General features: G+C 40.3%; 1 long non-coding RNA gene across 1 annotated transcript; it reads right to left on the bottom strand.

Annotated features, from left to right (window-relative positions):
* Window positions 1–12,199: 12,199 nt before the first annotated feature.
* LOC134295323 (uncharacterized) lies at window positions 12,200–25,291 on the bottom strand. Its single transcript, XR_010001866.1, has 3 exons — window positions 24,995–25,291; window positions 19,785–19,904; window positions 12,200–16,451 (listed from the first exon to the last, which is right to left on the bottom strand). It is a non-coding gene; the product is annotated as an uncharacterized LOC134295323 (long non-coding RNA).
* Between the last annotated feature and the right edge of the window lie 76 nt (window positions 25,292–25,367).

Below are 25,367 nucleotides of genomic sequence, written 5' to 3'. Positions count from 1 at the left end.
ACAGTAACCATAAAGCCAGAGAAAACTGCGACAACGAAATTCTGGAAAGAGCTTTGGGAAAACAATAAGAACTACAACAAAAACGCTGGGTGGATAAAGGAGTTTGAAGGAAAATTCTCACAGAACAAAATGGAACAGATGGAAATAACAACTGAAATGATCAGCAAACGAGTGCAAAAAGTCAAGAACTGGACATCGCCTGGTAGTGATCAACTTCATGGATTTCGGCTCAAACATCTGATTAGTTTACATGGAAAAATGGCCCAACAATTCAATGAGATGCTGCAGAAAGGAAGTATCAGTGAATGGCTAACAACTGGAAGAACATACCTGATACAAAAGGATCCAGCAAAAGGAGCAGCACCAGGAAACTACAGGCCAATAACGTGTCTGCCCACTATGTTTAAACTACTGACTGGCATCATAGCTGACAGAATTCAAGACTATCTTGAAGAAAAAAACATCTTGCCAGATGAACAGAAAGGCAACAAACGGAAAAGCAGGGGCACAAAAGACCAGTTATTGATTGACAAAATGATTCTGGAGAACTGTAAGAGCCGAAAAGCTAATCTTCACATGACGTGGATTGACTACAAAAAGGCCTTTGACTCACTCCCACACAGCTGGATCATCAAGTGCCTGGATGCCATCGGGATTAGTAAAAACGTTGGCACCTTCATTGAAAACATGATGGAGCACTGGAAAACTGAACTGTTTGTTGGAAATGAAAGTTATGGACTTGTCAACATCAGGAGAGGAATTTTCCAGGGAGACTCATTGTCCCCTCTGCTTTTCATTATTGCCATGATCCCTCTGTCAACAATCTTACAAAAAACAAATCTCGGCTACCAAACATCTAAGAATTCTCATAAAATTTCACATTTGATGTACATGGATGACCTGAAGCTATATGGGAAAACGGAAACTGAAATCCAATCTCTGACCAACACTGTCTGAATTTTTAGCACTGATATCAACATGGAGTTTGGTTTGGACAAATGTTCGACAGTGGCATTGAAGAAGGGAAAAATAATTGAAAGTGAGGGCATCAATATGCCCAATGGCCAAACAATAAGGTGTCACCAGCCAGAGGCCTATAAATATCTGGGCATATTACAGCTGGACAACATCAAGCATGAACATGTGAAGACTGTGGTCAGTAAGGAATACACACAAAGGGTCAGAAAAATTCTCAAAAGCAAGCTCAATGGAGGCAACACCATCAAGGCCATAAACACCTGGGTCATACCTGGGTCATACGTCCCACTCTCCATTTGAATCTGAAGTGATCTATATCCAACCAGGTAGAGATGGAGCCACCCTCTACACACTCCGCTTTTCGATTCAATACAATTCCCATCATTTAAGTCTCAAGCGATTTCTAAAGCTTTTTCCTATAAAAATAACCTCAGTCCAAAAATGTGATCAATAGACTGTGTATCAAAAGAAACAAGGGATCATTTTTCATATTTAAAAAGCGGGGTGGAAATAAATGCAAAGCCAGAGGCCCAAATCTTTACTGCAATCAGCTAGCTAAAGATGGTTTCTATGGCAGCACAAAATGTAGGTGTTTATTATTATTATTATTATTATTATTATTATTATTATTATTATTATTATTATTATTATTATTGACACAAAGACATAGTATGACACAGCAAATGAGATATATATGCTGGATTTCATATTACAAAATCACAAGTTGAACATTTCCCAAGTGTTCAGGACTGTGTGATGTATTTTCAGAGGATGCGTGCAGATCCCAGTAAGGTGGCCTTTTGCAGTTGACAGATCGTAATATTATTATTATTATTCAAAGGCACTATTGAATTTAAGAACAATCACTTATCCCATATTTGTTTTCTTTTCCGATGCTATGCCAGAACTGAAACAAGGCCAGACATTTACACTGAAATGTGCTTCCACTTTAAAGAAGACATGTTAAAAGTTGTCTCCTCCTTATAGTCTTCTTCTCTTCCTAGTGCTAAAAATCAACCATTTGTGGAATGGAGGAGGGCATCTGGTTGTTGTCATATAAACATCTGGGAGGGAGAATCTAATTTAATTAACAATATTAAACTCGGAGAAATGGAAAGAGCAGCAAAATTAGTCATGATTTGCCATCAACACTTCCTTTAGAGTTGTTGAAATGAGATTACATTTAGAATAAACAGCTGTGTGGCTGATCATAATTTCCCACTTTTAAAATTAGAAGCCTTTTAGTTTCTCCCTTTTAAAAGTCTGACAACAGAATTTACTGAAGGATATACACTGAGCAAACATGTTGTGCGCTCTACTGAATGAAAGATCGGCAGCACAAGGCGAGAATAACTTGTAATCACTGTTCAAAATCTAAATACTGTAGACTTAAACCCATAAGTAACTTGAGATACCAGGACTTGAGTGTCTGTCTGGCCTCCCACTCTGTCCAAATTCTCAGAGCAGGTAGCAATTAGCAAGATATAAACCCTCCACTATTCACCCACCAAATGTCTTAAGGAAAATGTGTGTCTTTAATGCTTCACATAGGAGTCCCCGGTGGTGCAATGGGTTAAACCCTTGTGCTGGCAGGACTAATGACCGACAGGTCAGAGAGCAGGTTGAGCTCCCTCTGTCAGCTCCAGCTCCCCATGCGGGGACATGAGAGAAGCCTCCCATAAGGATTGCAAACTGCAAACATCCGGGCGTCCCCTGGGCAACGTCCTTGCAGATGGCCGATTCTCTCACACTAGAAGTTACTTGCAGTTTCTCAAGTCACTCCTGACACACACAAAAATGTTTCACATCAGAGAATGGAAATAGCATGTTTTGGGATGAGCACTCCCCAAATATCTCAACTAGCATGGGAGTTCTTGGAATGGTAAATTTTCCAATCTTGGCCTCAGTGGTTGTTGGACTGCCCATAATCCCACACCAATTGCTAAACTGACTATGGCTAATGGGGAATGCAGTCTAATGTCATCTGGATAACCACATATCCTCTGCCCCTCATCCCATAAACAAGTAGAGTTTGTCCAGATTCTAATACACATTTCAGAAACACATGGATCAAATTATGATGACTCTGCCACAATTGTTAAACACATAAAAAGGAAAGAGTGCAAGATGCAAGATACTCAATTTAGGCAGAGAAATGAAATGCAAAGATACAGAATGGGGAACGCCTGGCTCAATAGCAGTATGTGTGAAAAAGATCTTGGAGTCCTTGTGGACAAGTTAAACATGAGCCAACAATGTCATGTGGCAGCTAAAAAAGCCAATGGGAATTTGGCCTGCATAAATAGGAATTTAATGTCTAGATCAGTGATTCCCAACCTGTGGGTCCTCAGCTGTTTTGGCCTTCAACTCCCAGAAAACCCAATAGCTGGTAATCTGGCTGGGATTTCTGGGAGTTGTAGGCCAAAACACCTGGGGACCCACAGGTTGAGAACCACTGGTCTAGATTCTGGGAAACTGTGCTCCCCCTCTATTCTGCCTTGATCAGACCACACTTGGAATAGTGTGTCCAATTCTGGGCACCGTAATTGAAGGGAGATGTTGACAGGTTGGAATGTGTCCAGAGAAGGGTGACTAAAATGATCAAGGGTCTGGAGAATAAGCCGTATGAGGAGCGGCTTAAAGAGCTAGGCATGTTTAGCCTGCAGAAGAGAAGACTGAGAGGAGACATGATAGTATATATAAATATGTGAGTGCAAGTCATAGGGAGGAGGGAGCAGGCTTGTTTTCTGCTGCCCTGGAGACTAGTACATGGAACAACGGCTTCAAATTACAGGAAAGGAGATTCCACCTGAACCTTAGGAAGAACTTCTTCACTGTGAGAGCTGTTCAGCAGTGGAACTCTCTGCCCCGGAGTGTGGTGGAGGGTCTTTCTTTGGAGGCTTTTAAGGAGAGTCTGGCCATTTGTCGGGGATGCTTTGAATGCGATTTTCCTACTTCTTGGCAGAATGGGGTTGGACCGGATGGCCCATGAGGTCTCTTCTAACTCTACGATTCTATAAAGTGTGGTTATAAAAGCAAAGAGGATGCACAAGCAAGAGTCCAACCATAGATGACTTTAATCATTTAATTTAATCACCTCTTTAAATTCCATATTGCTGTACTGTAGCCTTTGGTGTATGTGTAGATGTGAGCATTAAGGAAAAAGGGGGGATAATTCAGAACTTTTCTAACAAAAATGGGCAGCTGAAAATATTTTTACTATAGTGATGGAATTCAGTTAAAATTTCAGGTCTAACTTAATTCCAGAATTAAACTGCAAATAGTTAAATGAGAAAACATTCTAAAAACCCAAGAAAGTTCAAGACACATCAATTAATTCCAAAGACAAGTGGGACAGAAGGTAGCAGTCTTCTTTGCATCCAGGTGGTCTTCCAGTGTTTGACACCAGATACCTCACAGGAGCTGTTCATCTTTCCCAGAAAACTGAAATCAAAGTTCTTAACCCTAAAGCTTTCCCTGGGACCCACGTGGGAATCAGTAATAAAGCCATAAATCAGTAATAATCGCTGGTGGCATTTTTCAGCTTTCTGGTAAGGCTTTTTAGTGCTGGCTTTTAACTTAAATTTAAATGGCAATTTAACATAAACTTAATAGTCAAATTTGTCCCTCTTCTAACATAAATTCCAATTGAACTTAATTTCTCATTTTATTATCAGATAACAAAATGCATGAAATCTTCCTCACCTACAATGTCATTACTCTCAATTCAATGGGATAATTTGTCCTATCGCTGCAGGCAAAATGGAATTACTGAGATGGCAGCTGTGAAGGGGAGGCTTGATTCCATTTTCACTGCATTGCTAATAATTATTTCCTTCCCCCCACCCCATCCAACATCCCAAATGTCTGGCCCCATCTATACTGCCATATAATCCAGTTTCTGAATCCAGGTCTGCTTTGAACTGGATTATATAGCAGTGTAGACTTAGGCTGGATCTGATTTGAACTGGATTATCTGAGTCTACACTGCCATAGAGTTCAGATAATCTCGGATCAGATACTGGGTTATATGGTTGTGTAGACTCGTATAGTCCAATTCAAAGCATATTATAATCTGGGATCACACACTGGATTATATGGCAGTGTAGAAGAAGCTTCTATCTATCAGCACAGATATCTATATATAGTACAAAATAAAAGTTGTTTACTCTTGTAAATACTGATTAAAATGGTTATAATATGTAACCACCAGTTTAATGTATCTCGACCATCAAAATAACATATTAACAATTAATAGTAGTTAACAAACTAAAGGACCGAATATATAAACTTGTTGTGAATTCTCCCTGCCGTGGGAGGTTTCTAGTCCAGACAAAACTATGCCGTTTTCTTCTCGGTTGTGACTTGAATTCAAAAAGTCAATATTTACTTGAATGATACTTGTGATGTTCTTGAAGATGCCCAAAATAAACAATGTATTTGAAGATGCCAAAAATAGACGACAAGGGTCCCTGGGTTGTTGTAACCTCGTTTCGGGAAGCTTTCCCTTCATCAGGTTTCTGAGTTGTCTTCCACGAAAATGTAACTTTTAGTATAAATTCCTAAGTGGATGTTAACAAAACAACATAATAGATATGCTAGAGAAGCACCCAATTGCAGTCAATCACAATGCAGAAGGAGCTTCATAGAATCCAGTTCGAAACAGATTATCTGGGTTCAGAAACTTGATTATATGGCAGTTTAGATCCAGCCTCAGTCTAATAGGAACTGACATCTTGCTCCATGGCATCCTCAGACAGAATCCTAGGAAAAGAAAAGGCTACCTGGAAAGGAGTGATAGGAAGGGTAAACCAATGGCTTCCTTTTCAGTATCTGTTCCAGGTTTCAGTCTGAACTTTAGAGGAGATAAATCAGGTCTGCCATCTTGGGCAATTCCTTCCAGATTTAGAATATGGAGGGTCCACTCTCATTACCCATTTGCCCGTTTTGTTTGCTTTTAGCAATGGGATCCTTCTTAAAGAAGAATAGGATCCCAGACACTTAAAGCAGAAATGCAACAAGGCTGCAATAGAGTCTCAGCAACCCTCATGAGACTGAGGCCCCATCTACACTGACAGTGTAGACTCATATAATCCAGCTCAAAGTATTTAATCTTGATTCAGAAACTGGATTATATACCACAGTGTAGATGAAATCTGACTGAGACGGATTTGAAACAGAATAATACGGCATGAAGAAGTGGTATGGTGAAGTCCTGAGCCAGCTGCTTCAGGTGACACATATGGGGTAATATTTGTTGTTGCTGCTGTTCCTGTTGAAGTTTCACTGCCAAGAAGATAATGCAGCTTGTGATGTCTCTGGTGCCAAAAGGAACCCTTTCAGTGGCCTTGGTAGCTTTCATTATCATGGTGTTAAAGCTAAGTCTCAAATTGTTCATATGTGAGAGAGATAAATTACTGTTCCAAATATTACAAAATCTTTATGCTACTGGTGGCAGCCTTCCAAAGAAACCCAAAGATAGGCCACAGCTCTGCTCTTTGAAACATCTTACTCCTCTGAGAAGTGGATAAAATATATCACACTAAACCGAAAGGTTGACGATTCGAATCCAGGGAGCAGGGTGAGCTCCCACTGTAAGCCTCAGCTTCTGCCAATCTAGCAGTTTGAAAACATGCAAATGTGAGTAGATCAATAGGTACCGCTCCAGTGGAAAGGTAATGGCACTCCATGGAGTTATGCCAGCCACATGACCTTGGAGGTGTCTACGGACAACGCCAGCTCTTCGGCTTAGAAATGGAGATGAGCACCAACCCCCAGCGTCGGACATGACTAGACTTAATGTCAGAGGAAAACCTTTACCTTTATCTTAAACCAAGTAGTATACATGTGGATTTACTGAATGGAAAGCCAAAGAGACCATCAGGAAACATGGCAAAAGACAATATTGTCCTACTGAAGCATTTCTGATGAAAGTAATGGACTTGAATGCCAAGTAAGCCATTCTGAACAGAGCTGGAGGGAGTTGCATTTAGACCACAGTTTTCATAATCTCCATCCATGATGCCCTATAGTAATTCTAGAAGAGGATATGTAATTCACAAGAGTAGGTTTTCTATCATTTTGTTCTCTGTAAAGGAAAATGTAGATTTTCTATGCCTTGGTTCTAAATGTGGAGAAGAGTACACAGGAGGTAAGCAGCAGCAGCAGAGAAAATAGAATACCATCCTGATTTCATTTCCTTGCTTCATGTCACACATATCTACCATCTGATGAATATTGTTCCCACGTGGTTCTTCGGGAAATATGGGATTTGGATTTTTTTGGTTAATATTACTACAAGCTATGGTTGACCTTTAAATATTAGCATTTAAATTTTAATGAAATAGTAGAGGGAAATCAGATTGACAGGTGTATTACAAGTTGGACAAAATAGCAGGGTAAAATTATATGCTGCTTTGAAATTCCCATTAGTGATAATGAGATACATACATATACCTCTGTATGCCGATCTGAAAATGTACTTAGGGGGGAAATTCCAGACAGAATAAATGAACAGGAAATTGACTTAGAAGTAATTATTCTTCTTCAATAACTTTGGGGGCAAAATTCTTTAAATTGCACAAGTTCCTTAATGCACATACGTTAACCTGCTAGGTACTTTTTAAAAAAATATGGCTTCTTGTCATATTCATTTCCTAAAATATTGTACCCAGAGGCTCTTTTTCATTTCACTAATTCAGTCAAATCTCTATCTTTTCCATCATTCTCCTCCCCAGCTGACTGTCCTGTTCCCTGATAATAAATGAGCACCTCTGAAATATGCATAGATCTCAAGCTTAGTTTGGCTTTAGTGCTAATAAGAGATCAGACCACCATGTGATTCAACGTTCCTAAAAGCCATACTATGGCAGCTCTAAATTCTGAACCAGGGGGGCTCATCATGTCACTTTCTTCTTCAAGAACAGTCCAAAAATGCAAGTGCTGTGTTGATCCTTATCTTGTATCTTAATTGTTTTCAGGGTATATGTTCTAATGTTTTACTCATGTTTTAGTTTACTATGTCTTATTGGATTGTTTTTGATTATTTTCATCTCAAGGCTTAATTCTTTGTTGTAAGTTTCCTGTTGTTACTGTGCATTATCGTGGATTATTTTTATGTATTTGTCTTCGTTTGAGGCATTGAATGTTTGCCTTTTTGTTTTGTGTTTGTAAACCTCCTGAGTCCCTTCAGGGGGAGAGGGTGGTCTAGAAATAAAGTATCATCATCATCATCATCATCATCTATATCAATGCACTTTTCATCTCCACGGGGGAGCAGTCTTTTATAAAGCTAATGAGTTTTAATTACCCATACAGACAAAGCCATGCTTGTTTAAAAACTAATTACATTACAAAACAAACAGCTCTCAATTATCTTACTCTGGGCTGGGCTGTGGCACAGGCTGGTTAGTAGCCAGCTGCAATAAATCACTATGACCAAGAGGTCATGAGTTCGAGGCCAGCCCTTGTCAGAGCGAGCACCCGACCATTAAAATAAAAATAGCCCTGCTTGTTGTTGACCTAATAATAATAATAATAATAAGAAGAAGAAGAAGAAGAAGAATAAATAATTTTATTTTTGTACCCCGCCACCATCTCCCCAGAGGGACTCGGGGCGGCTTACAGATATAAAACCAGCATACAGTAATATCAAATACAAAAACACACAAATAAATTTAAAAGGCATTAAAAAATCACAATCATTATAAAACACATGAAAAACACAGCAATAAAAACATAAAATGAGCTGGGCAAAGTGCACTGAGTGGAACTTGTAAACAAGAAGGAAATTAAGGTGCTACAAGGTCATGGAAAGAGCCTTAAACTGGGGTGAACTCTGAGGCTGGTCAGAAGAAACTGCTAGTACAAGGGTTTAGCATACAGTGGGCGGTACTTCTTCAAAGGCCTGTTTGAAGAGCCAGGTTTTCAGGCTCTTCCTGAACACATCCAAGGTGGCAGCTTGCCTAATTTCCCTGGGGAGCGCATTCCAGAGCTGGGGGGCTGCCACGGAGAAGTCCCTCTCCCTCATCCCCACCAACCACACTTGTGACGGAGGCGGAAGCAAGAGGAGGGCCTCCCCCGACGAACGAAGAGATTGTGCGGGTTCATAGGGGGAGATGCGGTCAGAAAGGTAAGTGGGTCCCAAACCATTCAGGGCTTTGTAGGTCAACACCTGCACCTTGAATTGGGCTCGGAAAATAAGCGGCAGCCAGTGGAGCTCCTTAAACAAGCAACCCAAAGCAACCCAAAAGATAGGTGCATCTATCAAGTAGGAAATTTAGGTACCACTATGTGGGGAGGCTAATTTAACTAATTTACGACACCATAAAAATCATCCAGCAGCGTTTGGAATGAGGAAGTTGCAGTCGCAGTGGATGATGAAGCAGCTGCTCCCCTGTGTCTGGAATCGAGCATACCCTCAGGAAACTGGAAGCTGGGGAAAGTTAAATTGCCTCTGTGTCTGTCCCTGTCTCTATGTTCATATGGCATTGAATGTTGCCTTGTATGTGTACCTTGTGATCTGCCCTGATTCCCCTTCAGGGTGAGAAGGGCGGAATATAAATACTATAAATAAATAAATAAATAAATAAATAAATAAAAATCCTTCCCTTCCTGGTGTTGTCAAGTTTTCAGCTAGACACAGAGGGAGCAAAGACATGCAGGGCATGGGAATTGTCAGATGATATCAGGAAACTTACTAACCAAAAAAACTTGCAAAACTTCAGCTCTGGAAATACTAGCTTTGGGTACATCTATGCAGTAGAATTAATGAAGTTTGACATCACTTTAACTGCCATGTGTCAATGCAATGGAATCATGGGAGTTATAGTATTTCAAACCTTTTAGGTTTCTCTGCCAAAGAGTGCTAGTTTGACACATCACCAAAGTACAACTCCCATGATTCCATTGCACTGATCCATAGTGTTATCAAGCCAAGACACTCGCCTCCCCAAAAGTTTCTGGACATTAAACAGATGTCACACAAGAGATATATTATTTTTCTTTATTTTTTAAAACATTTTCCACAGCTTCAAAGTTGTGAAACGTCAACACCACTAGATGTTCCAGGATAGACCTAGCAGCAGTTGTATTCTAAAAACTCTATCAAATTTAACCTTTTAACAATGTATCAACTTGATTTCTGTGTAACTTGTATCTTTTATGTACTGTGTCAATTCCTAAAGATATAAAATATACAAACTGTATCAAACACATGAATCTTGAAGGAAGCTACCTTTCTATGCCCTCTGCTTGCATAATTTGCATAATCATGGCCAGGATCCCTCTAGCTATTTCCCAAGTTACATAATATCAAGACCTTTGTATATATGTAAGGCTAATGATCATCTTTGTCAATAGAATGAGTTCAGGGTATTTGTTTATTCAATTGAGACCGAGAGTATGCCACCCCTGTGGAAGAGGGGGCTCAGCAAACATGTCTTTTGTGTCTTGCACCATTTATCTCACTTGAGTTAATCAGACTCATCAGCACATCCATGTAACCATTTTCTCCAGGTTCATTCTCTCCCAGGGAGCCTTTCTACAACGGATGGTCCTTGAAACTGGACAACTACCAGCTATCTTTCTTCCTGTCACAGGAATTTCTTCCTGCAGGCTGCAATGTCAAGGGAACCCCTGGCCAATCCCAGCACAGATCCTAGCCTGCCTGTCTTCTTAATCAATCAGAGGAGGGAGCTGCAAGTCTGAATAACTATCAGAACTGCATAAAATATCATGTATTTTCACTATGAGTTTGTGCTTGTGTTGAGGAAATAGTTTAATTCTGCACAAAAGCACTAAGGAGTAGCGTCCAGAAAAGTGACACAATTGACTGTCTCTGGATCATGGGCTTCATAGTCTCAATTGATACAAACACACACACATGTACAAGCCAAGCAATCAAAACTTTCTGTTCCCCTGTCGGTCTGTTCCCTCTCTCAGCTCCTTCAGTTTCAGCACCACTGGGTCTCTTCTGTTCTATAAACAATTCTTGTGTTCTCTCTTTTTTTTTTTTTTGGTAAACATTTTCTTGTGTTCCCTTGTGTTCCCATAACAATATCCATTCATTCTTCTTTCCCCATCCCATTGCTTCGGGTCAGCTCACCTCTTCTAACCTCTCACCCACCTTATCTATCTACATTCTGTCACTCTTCCTTGCTCCTTTAGTTAAAGGTAAAGGTTTTCCCCTTATGTTAAGTCTAGTCATGTCTGACTCTGGGGGTTGGTGATAATCTCCATTTCTAAGCCAAAGACCCAGCGTTGTCCGTAGTCACCTCCAAGGTCATGTGGCTGGCATGACTGCATGGAGCGCCGTTACCTTCCCACCAGAGTGGTACCTACTGATCTACTCACATTTACTTGTTTTCGAACTGCTAGGTTGGCAAAAGCTGGAGCTAACAGGGGAGCTCACTCTGTTCCCCGGATTCAAACCGCCGACCTTTTGGTCAGCAAATTCAGCAGTTCAGCAGCTTAACCCACTGTGCCACCAAGGGCACTTGCTCCTTTAACCCATTGTCAATTCACACCTTCCCAGCAAAATTCACTTTACATTTTCCTGGTCCCAATTCCTGTACTTTTGAAAGCATGCTGCTTGTACTTGCATCTTTTTTTGGCCAGATTATAATTCAACCCGGTGTCTTGTTCTTTGTCCTACTGATCCGGTTTAGTGGAAGCTCACTGGGCACAGACCTCTTTATCCGAAGTCCTCTAGAATAGTTGAAGTGGTGCCAAACTGCATTACGTTGTAAATGCAACCTTCATTAAAGCACTGGTCTCCTCACAGAAATCAATGACATAATGATGTACATAACCAACTGTGGGCTCTACACTTGTCTGTAGATGGGATCAATGGGTTGAGAAGGAGCTTTGCAGTGATTAACATTGGAAGCTCCTTCCTTGGAGGCTTTTAAACAGAGGCTGGATGGCCATCTGTCAGGGTTACTTTGATTGTGCTTTTCCTGCATGGCAGGAGGTTGGACTAGATGCTCCATGTGGTCTCTTCAAACTATTATTCTATGATTATTCTAACAGACAGGGTTGCTGGGTTGAAAACTGAATGAGGTGCCACATCCTAATGGTTGCATAAAAAGGAATTTCAACAAGTGTTACTTGTTTTGAGGTACCAATTCTCATTAGCACTTCTCATACATACACTTAGCTACTTGCTCAAGGTGCCTATTTGCATCTGTCATTTGCAGAGAGTGCACACAGTGGTTAGAGATCCTAATTAAGGAGCAAATACACCAATGTCTTGGAGAAACAAACTAAGACTTTATTATAGAAACTCCACTCCATGGTGTCATGAGGAAGGGAACGTGGCCAAGAATGGGATCCCAAACAGCCCTAGGACCAGAGGGTCCCTTCTCTTGTTGTTTTAATGTTTCCATGATCTGAACCAACTGAGGATGCAGTTGTACATCACAGAAAAGGCAGATCAGGTCATCTGGAGACTTGTAAATGGGGGGAAATCGCTTTGAGTACTTCAGTTTCATCCCAGCACTGCATGTCTGAAATAACTTTCTTCATCTTTCAATCTATGTCAGGGATTTTATTTGTTTGACTCACTTTATTCCGAGCTCAGGATTTTTCTCCTTTTTTTAAGCAAGTTGTCATATCACCAATTGAGATGCCAGAGCCTCTTTGGACTCCTGCTGTGCCAAAACATATTTATTCTTGTACTATTCTGAAAATGTGTGTAAGTTTCACAGAAAGCTCTGTATTTCACTTAATTTTCTATTATTTAATCTCTTGAGACTTCTAGGCATATCAGCTGCCTCCTATAGCACTTCCTTTGTTTCTATCCCACAGTTGTTAAATCCTGTGGGAGAATGTGACAAACTGGTATATCGGGGGGGGGGGGGATGACTTCGAACAAGAAATAGCAAATTATAGCAGGGTTTTTAACACTCTTCCTTCCTTTTGAAGCATTCTCATGGCTAATGCACATTTATGAAAAGGTTCAAAATATCAATCACAGCTTTTGTTGGCATATGTCTGGATCCTTCCATTAGTCTCTGTTAAAGTCAAACCATTGAATCGTGAGTAAACAAACACTTATGCAAACACCATAGATTCAGTTGATCTACTCTAGTTAGGCTTACCAATAGAATTCAGATTGTGGTCTTCTATTGAATGTGCCTGAATGGGAAAGATGGCTCAAACTTCAAATTAGCTTTCATTAATTCAATCCCGATGAAAGCATCTCTGCCTTTCTGAGTATCAATATATGAACCCTTTCCATAGAAACGTAAGAACTGAAAGGTACCCCAAAGACCATGTAGTCCAATCCCCAGCCAAATCCACAATTAAATCACCCTGAGAGGTTTATTTATTTCTTATTACAAACATTTATATCCTGCCCTTCTCACCCCCGAAAGGGAACTCAGGGCAGCTTACAACCAAGTATAAAACAAAGTATATAAAAACAATTACAATTAAAACAATAATATTAATTAAAACATCCATATAAATATATATTCAACCGCTTGTGTAAAAACCTCTAATAAAAGAGTTAAGCATCTTCTGATCTGAATGATTTTTAGTGTCTTACTATCTGCACAGCGAGAAATTTAGAGACTGAAAGACAATTTCATGGGAGAGGGTTTGATTTCTTTTTGGGGAGAGGGTTTGATTTCTTTTTGGGGACAAAACTCTCCCTCCCCCTCACCAGCAGCTATGCCCCTTCTAGAGCAAACACAATGGGTCATGGAGATGTGATCACATTATTTCTTTTTTGTAAGAATTTACCCAAATCCACAGATTACTTCGTATTTGAGGTGGAAAGAACTTCTAGACCACTAGCTGAAGAGGGCACTAAAATCTAGGAAGATCAGACAAAACCATGAAGTGGGGCTGGGATTGAAGATCAACCTAGGAATGATGACAAAGGTTCATAAGAAGGCATATTTAAGAGAGGGGCAAAAGTGCATCCCATTGGTGAAGAATGCTGGAACAACACTCCAACATCTTGAGGGATGACTTTGTCCATTACGTGGTCTAGAGCAGCTTTACTTCTCCCACATTCTCTGCTGTGTTATAAGATAAACAAATTCTTCCCTGGCTTCTCTCACCTCCAAGTAGACCCTGTTCCCTACAGAGTCACCTAATGAGGAAAACTGGGAATCAGACATCTAGTTTTGTAGTCTAGTCTAGTCTTGTTTCAAATTCTGGGCTTCCTTGAGTGACAAGCATTAGTGTCATCAAGTGTGAGGGGTGTTGGAAAATAAGGAACTCAAAAGCTTTTCTAAAAATCTTTGGTATGGTAAGATTTTCCATCAAGTTCCATGAATGACATTTCCCTGGTGTCCTGCTTGGGATGATTCCTGACAAACCTCAATGCTCTTTGGAAGTTCTGGAACCACTGAGATATATTCCACTTCACAGGAATGCTCAGTGGCCACTGAGTTCAGAAACCGTTCCAGGTCATTCATATTGGGAACCTAACAGGATTGTGCAGTTCTCATAGCAGAATTCTTCACTCCACAATACTAAGGGAAAGCTGACTGGTTTTCTATAGGATATTTCCAGGTCTCCTGCATATGCATAAGAAATATAGACATCTCTTCACTCTCCTCTAAAAAGACATAATGAGCTTTACATCCACTAAAAAAGTAGTCCCCAGTGGCACAGTTGGTTAAACCCTAGTGCTGGCAGGACTGATAACTTGAAGGTTGGGATGACTTGAAGGTTGCCGGTTCAAATCCAACGCGGGGAGCGTGCGGATGAGCTCCCTCTATCAGCTCCAGATAAGCCTTCCACAAGGATGGTAAAACATCAAAACATCCGGGCGACCCCTGAGCAACATCCATGCAGACCGCCAATTCTCTCACACCAGAAGCAAATTGCAGTTTCATGGGGGGAAAATCCACTAAAAATATAGTTGTATAAGTGTGTATAATGAAGTCATCTTTTTTCCAGTGGATTGAATAGATGGTTCATGAGTTTCCTTCTGACATAATATTTTGTTTTGTATGATTTAATTTTTTGGCTTGCTTGCTTTGTGCTCTCTCTTGCTCATCTTTTCTCAAGCCAGTTATCCCTTCAAATTCAGTACAGTTACCCACCAGAACATGAATTACTGAACAAGCAAAAGCTTCAGATTGCATTCCCTGACCTGCTTGTCTCTCAATTCTTTTTTTTAAAAAATAATAAAAGCACATTTACTTTATTTATTTATTTGTTTTGCACTCATCTATTAAAAAGCACTGCCACCTCCTGGCTCTTTGCTAAAACAGAACATCTTATCAGAAAGGAGTCTTACTCTGGTTAATGAATGTGTCTGATCATAAAAGTCAAGCTTGCTTTGAACTTTTACAGGAAAATGCCATCTGTAATAAAAGAGAGTGCAGTGCAAACAGCATAGGTAGATTTATTATCACTGTACTGTGCAGGTTAAGTTTAAGAGCAATGTTATTATAGTCAAACAGCTCTGCACAGTTTAAGCCAAACTGCTGATGCTCTCAGCTGTGAGTTGCCTAAACTAATGAGTGACAACATTATCCAACATAAGCGTCAAATATTAATTTAAAGAGCAGACAGCATAACAGAAAGGGCATGCAACCACAACCTAAACAGACAAATAACAAAAGGATCACTCCTTTGCTGCCAGCACCATGAAACAATCATTGTTATTTATATGGCATCAGGAATCTGGGTTGTCTTGATGCTTTATGGAAGTGTTTGATACAGGATGTCACAAGAAATCACCCAGAGATTTGATAACAGAATCTTGATTTTCTTTCTGAAGAAAAAAAATCTACATTATCTGCTTTGAACTGGATTATATGAGTCCACACTGCCATATGATTTGGGTTAAATAGATAATCTGGGATCAGATCCTGGGATATAAGCACAGTGTAGAGGGGGCCTTAGAGAACCATGGTCCATGATTAGTTGGTTGGTTTTGTGAAGTAATTTGTAGCCCCAGTTCTTTAAATTGAGGAAGTGATATGAGAAATGCCTTTTCTTTCCGCACTGTTTGCCTGGTATAGATCTATCCACTGAAGTACACATTAACAATGTACAGGTATGTATCGGTAGAATATTAGAACTGGGAGATGATGGGAAGGTCACCAAATCCAGTCTACTGTCAATCATCAGCCATGTCACCATGCTTGAAACATAGCCAACAAACCTCTTCTTAAAAAGCTTCATTGGACCTTCTGGGGAATCTATTCTATTGCTCAACATCTTACATCAACAGAAGATTCTTCCCAGTTGTGTGCCTTCAAGTCATTTCCAGATTATGGCAACCCTATCATGGGGTTTTCTTGACAAGATTTGTTCATAAGGAGTTTGCCATTGCCTTTGTAGCTGAGAGTGTGATGTGGCCAAGGTCTCTCAGTGGACAGCCATGGTCAAGCAGGAATTCAAACACAGGCATCTGGAGTCAGAGTCCAATCCTCCAGCCATTGCACCACACTGGCAAATAATCTTTTCGTGTAGTCTGAACATGACAACTTAGGTGCTACTTTCTGTAATAACAAAAAACCTTTTAAATCAATAATCTCTGAGACCCCTACAAATATTTGACAATGGTTATCAAATTACTTGAGACATGTAGAATAATACAGGATGTCTTAAACCTACACCTGTTGATAGACTCTATAATATAGCTGGTATACCCTCCCCCCCCGCCGATGTGTGACAAGAAATAAAATACATGTACAACTTTCCGTTGCCCACAGGGATATTTTTGCTGTTGCTGGAGGAACATTTAGAGGAGTGGTGGTTCTTGTGAAACGTTTCCTTGATTTAAGTCTACTGGGAGGAGGCTCATAGCCATACAGTGGGTGACTTTCACATATACAACTCCCCACTGCTCTACAGCTTTGATGTACCTTGAGCCAAGCTGATTTCTGAACATTAATCTGTACCTAGACTGTATGTGTGCGTGTGTGTTGTGGAGTACACAGCTCCCCTCTCCACAAAACACATACAGTCTAAGTATGGATTAACGTTACAAAATCAGCTTGGCTCAAGGTACATCAAAGCTATAGAGCAGCAGGGAGTTGTATATGTGAAAGCCACCCACTGTATGGCTATCCGCCTCCTCCAAGAAAATTCTATGGCAGGAGTCATCTTAAGGTTAGAAATGACTAAAAGGCATACAATACACACATTTCTGGATAAGTAAAGGAAGTTACTTTTTTAAGTTGGCAATTGTTCATTTTGACCCAGTTCTCCAACCTTTCAAAATATTTCTGATACTCCTGTAAACACCTAAGAAAATAGGGGGCAAGAAGTATTCATGCCAAAATTTCTTCTAGTTTCTGCCTAAATATAATGAACAATTAAAAGTGAATGAAAATAAAGCTAAATTTAAATGACTGGTTGACCCCTAAGGGGCCATTCTAAAGTGTAGCATCTACATCAAGAGATAAAAGTTGAATAATAATAATAATAATAGGTTGACAATAAACATTGACAAAATTATGATCAGTCAACTGCAAAAGGCCACCTTACTGGGATCTGAACTCATCATCTGAAAATACATCACACAGTCCTTGGGAAGTGTTCGACTTGTGATTTTGTGATATGAAATCCAGCATATAGATCTTGTTTGCTGTGTCATACTATGTCTTTGTGTCACTAATAATAATAATAATAATAATAATAATAATAATAATAATAATAATAGGTTGTGGTGAGTTTTCCAGCCTGAATGCTTCTAGAAGCATTCTCTCCTGACATTTCGTCCACATCTATGGCAGGCATCCTCAGAGGTTGTGAGGTCTGTTGGAAAACTAGTCAAGTGGGGTTTATATATCTCTGAAAGGCCCAGGGTGGGAGAAAAAACTCTTGTCTGCTTGGGGCAAGTGTGAATGGTGCAACTTGCCAGCTTGATCAGCACTGAATTGCCTTGCAGCTTAAAAAGCCTGGCTGCTTCCTGCCTGGGGGAATCTTTTGTTGAGAGATGTTAGCTGGCCCTAATAATAATGTTATAAGGTTATACAGGTTTTGAATAAAGCACTCACACATTCACCTTCCATGGGGCAAACAGCAGTGTTGGGGGTAGCAATTTAACCAGGAAAAAAGGGAGATGGGAATCTGATTCCAGATCTTACCACCATCAGCGTCCATTCAATTTATCCACTTTTGTGCCAGTTATTTGTAACAACTCCACATTATTTGACCATGCTGACATGGGGATTCAGTCCAAAGAATAAATTATTTCACATCAGAGAACTACAGGAACCATGAAACCCAGTCCTGAGATTTCAATAGGGTTGAAAATAGATGAACTCCTAAAGTTCTGAACTATAACCTCAATGCTCAGAATTACAGTATTTTCATGATTCATACAAAGGTGGCAGTATTAAGCCCACATACAGCCTAGCCTTTTTTAAAAAGAAGTTAAAGAAGCTTTTGAAGATGAATAGCTATACACTATAAGTTGGCAAAAGCAATACAATTTTGTTGCAATAAAGAGTGGATAATTCTTTCATTAGGAGATTTGAAAATTAGAACCAGCAATGCACACTAGGAAAACCTTTTACCCTAAAGACAATTGTAGTATTAAGGATGGTGTTGCCTGCCAAGTCTGTGAATTATAATTTGGCTGCTGATTCTGCAGCTTTTGATTAATCCATGCATTCTTCGCTTGATCCAGTTGCACAGTTTGCAAAATCTGCAGAGGGTATATTACCCAAATATAGGGATATTTAGCATTTGTAATGCATCGTTTCTTTTTTTTTTTTTTTTTAAACAAACTACATGCTTTCTGGAGATAATGTAGACACAGTCCTCATGAAATCTGATGTTGATGAATGCACACTAAATGAGTAAAGAGACAATATCTAAGAATCAAAAGCTGTCTTAAAAAATGCAAGCTATTTCCAGAGTGCCACATATGCCGATATGTCCTGAACCAATCCAGTGCAGAAAATACAAGATAGTTCAATTCATCTCTCTAATAAGGTATTAAGAAAGATCACAATATATAAGGGCTGACAGCATGACTATTCAAAACAAAATTGGGAAGCACTAAATAGCATGCTATGCTTTCCTTTTATTTCAGTCGGTATTGCTTGTGCTTATCTAGAAGCCTGCAATGGATATAGACAGAAAGTATTTACTATGCTGAATGAGTGAGTCCAAGAGTTGTAATAAATCTTGAATGCACATACCCCAGGAATGACAAAATGTGACAGGATAGAGGATATGCCCAGCATAACGCCAATCACAATTGTTACTGGAGATGTTTATCATTCAGAGTAAATGCTTAACATGACTCCCCAATTTATACAATGTTTCTGATCCATAAAATTTATTAGCAGCCTGAAATTTACTATTTTAATATAATTCTTTTGTAGACATCAAGATTATGTGTTCTTTGCTTTCTGGATAAATTGTCTCAGTTAGCACATGATATTCACAAAGTTTTGAGAAGTCTGGTTAACTGTTTATGAGAAGCATGGCCACTAATTTGGAGGAGCATTTAAAATCACCTGTGGCTTTCTATCCATTAGTTATTTAAGAACTTTTTTTAGCATGACTTGTGAAGTAGGTGGTATTAATTTTTGCAAAATTAATGCAAAAAATGTTGCGTGATATTTTCCTGGTCCATATTGATCCTGCACTGCAGTGATGATTCTGAAACATTTCTAGGCCCAAATAAGATTCTATTCAATCATATTAAATTACCATGGCATGTATAGGCATTTCAATAGGGGCTCTGAAATTCCTACTGTTAGTAATTATTAACTGACATTAAATAATTAGACATGAGCCTATAGAACAACAAGGAGACAAATGCTCCGAAAATTAACCCAAGTTTCAGAATAATAGTGCAATCCCATACTTACGTGCTCAGGCATAAGTGCCACTGAATTCACTAAAGCAGATATTCTTCTGATCATGGTATCAATCTTGTTTATTACCATGGTGTTTTGTCCCTTCCTCCAGTTGCAAATGCACAAGGACTCCTGGAATTTATCATTTTTGGAAGAAGCAGATCACATTAATCAAACGATAAATCTGAATTTATCCCAAACAAATACACCCCCTTTTGTTCTCAAAATGGGCTTGGGTTAGGAGATCACTATGCCAAAATGTTGCTTTTAAAAATAGCTGAAGGAACCAGATACATCTTGTTAATCAAATTCAAAAGAGAAACTGTATCTCAGAATGGATAGAAGAAGGTCATTTTTCTCAAGTTATCCCAACATGTTTTGGCCAAATATGCATGCATTTACGTGCCATATCAAGGCATACATTTCCTAAAGGCACTAAATCCTGTCTCATCTTGAGAGCCAAGCAGAGCCAGCATTGGCTAATAGAGTCCCCGCAGGGAGATAGGGCGGCCTAGCCCCTGGTGGCACAGCATGTTAAAGCACTCAACTGCTGAACTTGCGGACCGAAAGGTCGCAGGTTCGAATCTGGGAAGCAGAGTGAGCGCCCACTATTGGCCCCAGCTTCTGCCAACCTAAGAGTTCGAAAACATGCAAATGTGAATAGATCAATAGGTACCACTCCGGTGGGAAGGTAACAATGCTCTATGCAGTCATGCCGGCCACATGACCTTGGAGGTGTCTACGGACAACGCTGGCTCTTCGGCTTAGAAATGGAGATGAGCACCAACCCCCAGAGTCAGACACAACTGGACTTAATGTCAGGGGGAAACCTTAACTTTAAAAATAAAGTACCGGTATTATTATATCATTATTACTTGGCTGGGAGACTACCAATTAATACTAAGTACTATAAACTATAACAAACAGTATTTAGGGAACTTCTACATGTGCCCTAAAATCTGAGAGAAACCAAGATAAAAGGGATGGAGGTGGCTAGGGGTTCTTCCACACATGCCCAAAACCCATGTTGGGTTTCAGGTTAACCTGAAGTGTCCAAATGCTGCCTCAGGTTAATCCGATTGGATAAAGAATTGTCCTCTCGCTTTCACCACCGTCACAAGCGCAGTTGGTGGGGACAAGGGAGAGGGCCTTCTCTGTGGTGCCCCCCCGGCTCTGGAACGCACTCCCAAGGGAAATTCGGCTAGCTGCCACCTTGGAAGGGTTTAGGAAAAGCCTGAAAATTTGGCTGTTCACACAGGCTTTTGAATAAGTACCACCCTCTTGAATGTTAAATTCTTGTAGAAATGGTTATCCTTAATCGGTTGCATCCGCATGGGTAATTTCTCTATATAGACTCAGGGTTCAACTCACTTTTGGGTTCTCCCCCATGTTCTTATTGCACTTTTAACTTCCTCCATGTTTACAAGTCTCACTTAGTGCACTTTGATCAGCCCATCCTTATGTTTTATTGCTGCGTTTTAACTTTGTCTTATTAATGGTTTAATTTTAATCATATGTTTTAATTTTTCATTTGTGCGTTTTCGGTATTTGATGTTTTTGTATGTATACTTGTTTTGTATTTGTAAGCTGCCCTGAGGCGGGGTACAAGAATAAAATTATTATTATTATTATTATTATTATTATTATTATTATTATTATTATTATTATTATTATTCAGGACAAGATTGGAAAATATCCTAAAATAAACTGATGTCCTACAACTCTTGTGCTATGGCATTGCCTAAGAACCACCTATACTGTAAAGACAAAAGTTGTGTCATCCTACTAAAATATCTGTTGCATTTTTTTGTTGAGAAATAAAAAAAATTATACCGACCTTCTATTTTCACCAAAGCTATTCCATTTCAATTACCCTCATACTGGGCTTACCATATGTTCCAGAATCAATCAATCCAGGGTCAGAAAAATATAGTAAGAAATAAATATTGTGGAGCGTCTGCTTTTGCCACTGCTGATGCATGTGATTTGCTGAGTGGTCTGTGGGGGTGAGACGCTTCAGAAAGGCCAAATATTTCAAGCGGTGCTGGGCTTACCGAAGGGTTCCCAACTCCTCCTCCAAAAATAGAGAGTCGCTGCTGTAAGGCAGGCAAGGTTAAATTAGTTGACATCCTCCTCTGCTCCTTGGGGGGAAAGGATGCTTCAGGAAACTGTCAAGATTTAGAATCACAAATTGTGACAAGTGGTGCTTGAAATGTCTCTCTAAGCCAGATAGAATGAAGCCTGCACAAAGGATCTGCACGTCCAATTAGCAGCTCCTTACCTTGAGTGACAACTTGAAATGCATTCCCAAGGTTACTCTCACAGAGTTGTCAATTGGCAAGTCCTTGCTCATCCCTGCCATCCCCAACTTTCTTCTGAAGTTTTCACCCAACTGCTTAGACTGCTTTTGTTTTTTTGGTTTTAAACTCAATCTATCTGTTTTAAAAACTTAATCCATGCTTAAAATAGTGAAAATACTCATGTAAAAGTCTATAAATTTTTGTAAAAAATTGACCTAAAAATACTGGGTCAACTTATCCATGGGTCCATGTGAGTATTGTACTTAAATTCTTATTGAAAAAGGAATTATCTCAGAGTAGGTTACTCCATCCTGGGAGAACCTAAAAGAAGTACTGAATCCGTCTACTCTCCTTGTTGTGGTGTCATGTCTGACTTTCTTGAATGCCTGGGTGGGAAAATGGCATTCAGGAAAGTCAGAAGTTGGGTGGTTCAAGTTCTTTCCCTACTCGATATGATCCTCAACTATTCAGTGAGTCATATCAGAATCCATAATTTAAGCCCAAAAAAGTGCCCTCAACTTATACATGAGGTCAGCTTATACACGATATTGGTAAAGGAAAAGGTTTTCCTCTGACATGAAGTCTAGTCGTGTCCAACTCTGGCGGCTGGTGCTCGTCATCTCCATTTCTAAGCCAAAGAGCCAGCATTGTCCATAGACGCCTCCAGGGTCATGTGGCTGGCATGACTGCATGGAGCACTGTTACCTTCCCACCAGTGCTGTAGCTATTGATCTATAGTAGAGTTCCGGTTATCCGAGATAAAGGGGCGGGCCCAATCTTGGATAACCGAACTGCCTGGATAACAGGGAGGCTTGGTTTAGAGAAGCCCCGGTGCGTGCTTGCTGCCAAGCAACACACACCGCCCCGGGGCGCCAGGCACTGGGCAAAGGGAAGAGGCACTCTTTCCTCCGCCCAGCACCAAGTTTAGGGAGGCCCTGGGGCCCATCCTGGCGAAGGAGCGAGCGAGGGAGGGCCTTTGCCACCCTCCTTCACTCGCACACCTTTCGTCCCTCACTCACTCACCCAGCTGGGCTCCGGCAGCACCGGGACCCGGCGAGGTGAGTGAGTGAGTGAGAGAGCCGGGGGGCGGGGAGGACATTGCCTCGGATAATACGGATGCTCGGATTAGCGGGGCTCAGATTAGTGGGGCTCTACTGTACTCACATTTGCATGTTTTCGAACTGCTAGATTGGCAGAAGCTGGGGTTTATAGCAAGAGCTCACCCCGCTCCCCAGATTCAAACTGCTGACCTTTCGGTCAGCGAGTTCATCAACTCAGTGGTTTAATCTGCTGCACCACTGGGGATTACACGATATGCGGTCGTTTTTATGAGCACATTTTATAGCCATGTTTGTATCAAATTGTTTTGTATAACCCCTATAAAACAGAACACAGAGTTGGGTAGAAGAAAAATAAAATACAGTACATTTAAGCTCCTTTATGCAGTAAAAATACATTTTCATCCTCACTCACATCCACGTGAATACCTTTTAAAAGGTGTAGAAAGTCCTTAGTCAAAACCAGGAATTCAGTATTCATATATCTAAGAATGCATGTCTGCTAGTGGTTTGTGACTATCAGACTTGTACATGATAACTGTTCCGTTTGCACCACCTGCTGTCACCCACAAAAGTTCGCTCACAGAGAGATGTATTCTTCAGAGAATTAAAACGGATGCAGAACCTTGCTGCTGACAGAAAAGGGATGCTGAACATTTCAGCGTTCTGACAAGTGAAAAGAAACTGCCCTACCAATGCCCCAGGAATTTAGCTAAGGCTCATAAGTTGACAGTCCAACACAGGAATAGGAAAGATTTCATGGTAGGAACATTACAAACCTACCAGAATCTCTTTCACGCTACACACCCCTCTAGTGCTATGATGCCACTTTACCTGCCTTGGTTTTATCTTATGGAAATCCTGGGATTATCAACCAAAGGCCTTCTCTGCTGCCCCTGACTAAACTACAAATTCCAGGATCCATAGGATGCAACCATGGTGGTTAAAGTGGTATCAATGTACTATAGTAGTGCAGTGTGAAAGAGTCCACTTTATTTATATTGCCAACACCATGATTAGCAAATACAGATTGGCATTTTCCCTACAAATTCTTCTGATAAGTTATGTCTGAACAAACACCAAACCCATATTATTCATAATAGTGCATTAATATTATTTACATCACTTACGGTTTTTTAAAGTCAAATTCCTCTGAGCATTTTATGACTATTCTCTAGGATTTGCTGCCTTGTCTGAAATTTCGACCCTGGTATGTGATTATGGCTTAGCAGTAGCTGAAATCATTCAACATAGGCCCCTTCCACACAGCTGAATAAAATCCCACATTATCTGCTTTGAACTGGAATATATGGCAGTGTGGATTCAGATATCCCAGTTCAAAGCAGTTATTGTGGGATTTCCTGCCTTGATATTCTGGGTCATATGGCTGTGTTGAAGGGCCCTGAATTAAAGTTTTGAAAACTGAATGTCTCCGGTACCCCACCAAATCCTTGAGTCATGTGGATTCAACACCAGAACCTTTACCTTGGTTAGACAGAGCAGCCATATGAAAGGGACAGTTTTGTAAAAACCAATACAAAGAAGCTTTGGGTTAAAAGAATCAAAAGTGTGGTGTTGAAGGTTTTAATGGCCGGAATCACTGGGTTGCTGTGAGTTTTCTGGGCTGTATGGCTATGTTCCAGAAGCATTCTCTCCTGGCGTTTTCCCCATATCTATGGCAGGCATCCTCAGAGGTTGTGAGATCTGCCTGGAAACTAGGAAAGTGGGGTTTATATATCTGTGGAATGATGTCCAGAGTTTGAAAAAGAACTCTTGTCTGTCTAAGGCAGGTGTGAATGTTGCAATTGGCCACCTTGATTAGCATTGAATGGCCTTGCAGCTTCAAGGCCTGGCTGCTTCCTACCTGAAGGAATCCTTTGTTGGGAGGTTGATTCATGTTTGGAATTTCTGTTTTCAGAGTGTTGCTGTTTATTTATTGTCCTGTTTTTGGAGTTTTTATTTAATGCTGGAGCTCAGATTTTGTTCATTTTCTTGGTTTCCTCCTTTCTGTTGAAATTGTCCACATGCTTGTGGATTTCAGTGGCTTCTCTGTGTAGCCCGACATGGTGATTGTTAGAGTGGTCCAGCATTTCTGTGTTCTCAAATAATATACTGTATCCAAAAAAACCTGAAGGGCCCAAGTTTGTCCATGCCTGTCCTAGTTGAATGGCCCACATGCGCCAGGCAACGCAGTGTATGTCAGTCAAAGAAGCAGCCAATCGCTGTTCCCCATTCCT

Source organism: Anolis carolinensis, chromosome 1, assembly GCF_035594765.1.
Source record: "Anolis carolinensis isolate JA03-04 chromosome 1, rAnoCar3.1.pri, whole genome shotgun sequence".
Lineage (NCBI taxonomy): Eukaryota > Metazoa > Chordata > Lepidosauria > Squamata > Dactyloidae > Anolis > Anolis carolinensis.
The sequence above is the reverse complement of the archived record's forward strand: the minus strand, read 5'-3'. Positions and strand labels throughout refer to the sequence as shown.